Genomic DNA, 6,000 nt, shown 5'->3' on the forward strand with positions numbered 1-6,000 from the left:
GCCAAGAAATGTTGCCTCATTGACCATTATGGGGGTTATGAATAATCATTGTGCATATTTGAATACATGTGAACTTTGTATTACAGGCAGAACCTGTCACAATGGTCCCCTAAGGAGAGTGTTAGGAATGATCTGGGCAACAGGGCTCTTTCTTTTTACTGCACCTGTTGTTGGTCCCTCAAGCAACCACCTGTCCTTCCAACTCACTTCCACCGTGGTCTGCTGAGCTGCCTGCAAATGTAAACTGCTTCCATGCATTACTGAACTAACCCCCCACCCCCACCACCACACCTCCAAGCACCTCCTGAGTTCCAGTGGTTGGCAGAAGCGGGGAAAAGGAGAGTAAAGGACAACCCCATTGGCCAAGGATCTGCCACCACCCCTCCAATATTACACCCCAAGATCACCGTGCTTTATAGCCTACACAATGTCGAGAGTTAGTAGTAAAGAGGTCCCACTACCCCAAAAAGGGGGAGGGGGATCCTTGCAAAAGCAAGTAAAAAGAACCTACATTTCAAGCATTTCCTTGAAATGAGGAAACAGATCAGGGAGGTGACAAGGAAGGACAGGGTTGTAATCATGGGGGACTTCAATTATCCTCATATTGACTGGGTCAATTTGTGTTCTGGTCACGATAAGGAAACCGGATTTCTTGACGTGCTAAATGACTGTGGCTTAGATCAGCTAGTCACGGAGCCCACCAGAGGACAGGTGACTCTGGATTTAATTTTGTGCGGTACGCAGGACCTGGTTAGAGATGTAAACGTTACTGAGCCATTGGGGAACAGTGATCATGCTGCGATCCGTTTTGACGTGCACGTTGGGGGAAGAATACCAGGCAAATCTCTAACAAAAACCCTTGACTTCCGACGGGCGGACTTCCCTCAAATGAGGAGGCTGGTTAGAAGGAGGTTGAAAGGGAGGGTAAAAAGAGTCCAGTCTCTCCAGAGTGCATGGAGGCTGCTTAAAACAACAGTAATAGAGGCCCAGCAGAGGTGTATACCGCAAAGAAAGAAGGGTTCCACTAAATCCAGGAGGGTGCCCGCATGGCTAACCAGCCAAGTTAGAGAGGCTGTGAAGGGCAAGGAAGCTTCCTTCCGTAAATGGAAGTCTTGCCCTAATGAAGAGAATAAAAAGGAACATAAACTGTGGCAAAAGAAATGTAAGAAGGTGATAGGGGAGGCCAAGCGAGACTATGAGGAACGCATGGCCAGCAACATTAAGGGGAATAATAAAAGCTTCTTCAAATATGTTAGAAGCAGGAAACCCGCCAGAGAAGCGGTTGGCCCTCTGGATGGTGAGGGAGGGAAAGGGGAGATAAAAGGAGACTTAGAGATGGCAGAGAAATTAAATGAGTTCTTTGCATCTGTCTTCACGGCAGAAGACCTCGGGCAGATACCGCTGCCCGAACGGCCCCTCCTAACCGAGGAGTTAAGTCAGATAGAGGTTAAAAGAGAAGATGTTTCAGACCTCATTGATAAATTAAAGATCAATAAGTCACCGGGCCCTGATGGCATACACCCAAGGGTTATTAAGGAATTGAAGAATGAAGTTGCAGATCTCTTGACTAAGGTATGCAACTTGTCCCTCAAAACGGCCACGGTACCAGAAGATTGGAGGATAGCAAATGTCACGCCTATTTTTAAAAAGGGAAAGAGGGGGGACCCGGGAAACTATAGGCCGGTCAGCCTAACATCTATACCGGGTAAGATGGTGGAATGCCTCATCAAAGATAGGATCTCAAAACACATAGACGAACAGGCCTTGCTGAGGGAGAGTCAGCATGGCTTCTGTAAGGGTAAGTCTTGCCTCACAAACCTTATAGAATTCTTTGAAAAGGTCAACAGGCATGTGGATGCGGGAGAACCCGTGGACATTATATATCTGGACTTTCAGAAGGCGTTTGACACGGTCCCTCACCAAAGGCTACTGAAAAAACTCCACAGTCAGGGAATTAGAGGACAGGTCCTCTCGTGGATTGAGAACTGGTTGGAGGCCAGGAAGCAGAGAGTGGGTGTCAATGGGCAATTTTCACAATGGAGAGAGGTGAAAAGCAGTGTGCCCCAAGGATCTGTCCTGGGACCGGTGCTTTTCAACCTCTTCATAAATGACCTGGAGACAGGGTTGAGCAGTGAAGTGGCTAAGTTTGCAGATGACACCAAACTTTTCCGAGTGGTAAAGACCAGAAGTGATTGTGAGGAGCTCCAGAAGGATCTCTCCAGACTGGCAGAATGGGCAGCAAAATGGCAGATGCGCTTCAATGTCAGTAAGTGTAAAGTCATGCACATTGGGGCAAAAAATCAAAACTTTAGATATAGGCTGATGGGTTCTGAGCTGTCTGTGACAGATCAGGAGAGAGATCTTGGGGTGGTGGTGGACAGGTCGATGAAAGTGTCGACCCAATGTGCGGTGGCAGTGAAGAAGGCCAATTCTATGCTTGGGATCATTAGGAAGGGTATTGAGAACAAAACGGTTAGTATTATAATGCCGTTGTACAAATCTATGGTAAGGCCACACCTGGAGTATTGTGTCCAGTTCTGGTCGCCGCATCTCAAAAAAGACATAGTGGAAATGGAAAAGGTGCAAAAGAGAGCGACTAAGATGATTACGGGGCTGGGGCACCTTCCTTATGAGGAAAGGCTACGGCGTTTGGGCCTCTTCAGCCTAGAAAAGCGACGCTTGAGGGGGGACATGATTGAGACATACAAAATTATGCAGGGGATGGACAGAGTGGATAGGGAGATGCTCTTTACACTCTCACATAATACCAGAACCAGGGGACATCCACTAAAATTGAGTGTTGGGCGGGTTAGGACAGACAAAAGAAAATATTTCTTTACTCAGCGTGTGGTCGGTCTGTGGAACTCCTTGCCACAGGATGTGGTGCTGGCGTCTAGCCTAGACGCCTTTAAAAGGGGATTGGACGAGTTTCTGGAGGAAAAATCCATTATGGGGTACAAGCGATGATGTGTATGCGCAACCTCCTGATTTTAGGAATGGGTTAAGTCAGAATGCCAGATGTAGGGGAGAGCACCAGGATGAGGTCTCTTGTTATCTGGTGTGCTCCCTGGGGCATTTGGTGGGCCGCTGTGAGATACAGGAAGCTGGACTAGATGGGCCTATGGCCTGATCCAGTGGGGCTGTTCTTATGTTCTTATGTTCTTATAAGCAACAATAACAATTTATAACTCTAAGCTACTTGATACATTTACAGTTCTGCAAGTCCTGCCATACCAGACTGTTGTTACTCAGGCAGGAAGCATGTCCCCCAGTGAATGCAGTCAGGAGCAAGCAAAGATGAACTTGCCCATCCCTAATTTATAGATGGCTCACCCAGTGAAAGGGGTCTCTAATTTTGCTCCATCATTTTCTGCCCATGGTCTCTCATGGCATGGAAACATCTCAGTCCAGTGTTCTGGCTTTCATCCAACTGACATACCAGAAATTGATGTCCTCCACAACTTGTGTGTCCATCAGGCAACAAAAGGAAGAACTCCCAGTTGCCAGGCTGCTTTACTTTCTAACTTATTTCAGCTGGGAATATGTTAACCCCAGCCACCCCCAGACTTACATCAAAAAGGGAGAAGATCTCATAGTCTCCCTCTATCCAACTTATATCCTCCCCATCTCTAGTCCAGGGGAAGGAATCAACATATCCTTTCTCTCTGAGAAAGGAAATATCACCAAAAGGATAGATCCATCTCCATGACAGCACCCTTTTCCAGTCATGGTTTTGTGACCTTGCTCTCTATAATATTTTCAGTATAATGCACTCGGGTGTGTGTGATTGTATTTCAAAATGAAATGAAGTGTGTTACAAATGCTTCACAATTGTAATGAAGTAGACTCTAGTTCACAAAAGTTTATACATCAACAAATCTATTCACCTTGAAGGTGCCACAAGGCTCCTTCTTGCTTTTGTTGCAACAGACTAAACACAGCTACTGTTATAGAATTATGTCATATGTGGGTTTTGTTCCAGTAAATTACAAAGAGCATGTTTATCTGTCAACATTGCATTTATAAATACCATCACACTGGGTTGGAGTTGTGCAAGAATACCGCAGTGTATTCCAGTGATCCCTGGTACAATTGCCATCAGGGCGAGCTCAGAAATTGTTCAAGTAGGCTGCATTCAGGACAAATGTTGGTCAAATGAATCCTCACAAATGCATCTCACTACTTGATATGGACACCAATTCTGTATAACAGTCTCATTGGCTGTAAGGAGGTTTGTCCCAATTTCAGTATAATCTTTGCAGTTGCTAAAAACTGACATGGAGGAAGGAGAGAGTCCTAAAATGGTTCACCTGGGCCACAATCCTATCCACACTTGCCTGGGAGTAAGCTACATTGACTATAATGGGACTTACTTCTGAGTAGGCATGCATAGGATTGGGCTTCTAGTTTGTTTGTTCTTTCTTTTTGCCCCCCACAATCTTTGATACTCATCACCTGGTGAACAAGAATGCAGGCTTGGTTGACATGATGAGTGGTGGATGAGGTCAATGTTTTGAACCTGCAGTGCATGGTACCAGCCGATGTCTTTGGTACTGTTAATGAGTACATTAAATACTAAGACCATGCTGAAATTTTCCAAGAGGCAAAAATAAATTGAATTGCAGTGCTTAGAAGTGGGGAAACTAATTTCTTCTGGAACAACTGCATTTGCCCACACACACGATAGACACAGGGCAAGAAATTGGGTTGAACTGGGCCACAACTTTATTAACGTTAAACAGCAGCACAGTTTTCCAGTTGACCAACTACCAATAGTCACCCCCAAAGTGGTGCAGTTTGCATCTGTTCAGGCTCCAGGACACAAATCCCTTTGCTTGTATCCCTAGGCAAATCCAGTTCTTGGAGAGAGTGGCCTGCCATCAATCTCATGGTCAGGCTCCCCTACCTATCTAGGGATGAGCCTGGGTCTTTTTGGAGAAAGAGTTGAGTTAAAAAATCAAGATCAAGGATGCATGTATGAATAAAGCTGTTCCCTGTGCAGACGAGTGGAGACCAGGAGAGGACTGTGTGCATTTCCAAGGGGAAAGCTGCAGCTCCTACCAGTGTGTGTGCCTTTCAAAACTGAGTGTGTATTTTATACTCTGATATTGTAGTTGCACTTCAACAGCCTTGTCCAAATCACCCAAGAGTAGCCCTTAGAAATGAGTCATTCAACACTTTTCAACCTGTTGGCTTCTCTGGCCAAATCCTTCTAATAAGAAGACCACTAATTGATGTTGCTTGTTTCCCTAGGAGGAAATGACATCATGGAAGATAATCTCCTGCTTACCCGTGCGACACATTCTCCAAATTCTAGGGAAAATCTGGTGTAAAGAGAAGCTTGTTACATTCTTCATGTCTCCAGAGAAAACCACTAGAAAACCATCATGCACTGGTGCGCCAGCTGTCCCTATTTGCCACTGCAGTTCAAATGAGTTATGTTTGCACTTGTAACAATTCCTTGCAATAAAAGCCTGTCCCTGTCAACATTTCTTGCCTTGTTTGTTTTTCACTCAGATCCTGACCACCCTGTGAACAAGAATCTCTAGGTGGACAAAGTACTCTAACAAATGAAAGAGCTAATTGAGGCACAGAAGTTAAGAGACCAAGCTGCTGTGATGCTTGGAGTTCCCAGTTTAAATTTAATTTGGCATTAAATTTAATGTTCTTGTAGCAAACAGGTAGCATTCCCCTCCATGATATGTCACCTTCTCCATTCTGTCCAAAGCTGTGGGTCATATATGATACTTTAACTCTGCCTATGGGTCACAGGACCTCTATCACATCACTGCTCCATGCATTTTTTCCTCTTCAATTGCGAACAAAGCAGAAATGTGGAAATGCATTCAGGCAACACCACCAGTGCAAGAAACAACCATCAGCAAGAAGACAGCGGTAGTACTTTCTGGGGTCTTCCTTGCATTGCTCATTGAGCAGGAATTTGAACTTTCTAGGTCTAAGCCCAAAGTATTGACACTACACCTACAGTACAGTACTCTA

The 6,000-nt window shown here is 45.2% G+C and overlaps 1 protein-coding gene across 1 annotated transcript in view; it reads left to right on the plus strand.

Annotated features, from left to right (window-relative positions):
• LOC136638641 (ovostatin-like) overlaps positions 1–5,431 on the plus strand; it is a 61,653-nt gene extending 56,222 nt beyond the window's left edge. Inside the window, exon 36 of the mRNA XM_066612674.1 lies at positions 5,254–5,431. The gene's annotated coding sequence lies outside the window, so the exon portion shown is untranslated. The remainder of the gene's footprint in view (positions 1–5,253) is intronic.
• Positions 5,432–6,000: the final 569 nt, after the last annotated feature.

Source organism: Tiliqua scincoides, chromosome 2, assembly GCF_035046505.1.
Source record: "Tiliqua scincoides isolate rTilSci1 chromosome 2, rTilSci1.hap2, whole genome shotgun sequence".
In the NCBI taxonomy this organism is placed as follows: Eukaryota; Metazoa; Chordata; class Lepidosauria; order Squamata; family Scincidae; genus Tiliqua; species Tiliqua scincoides.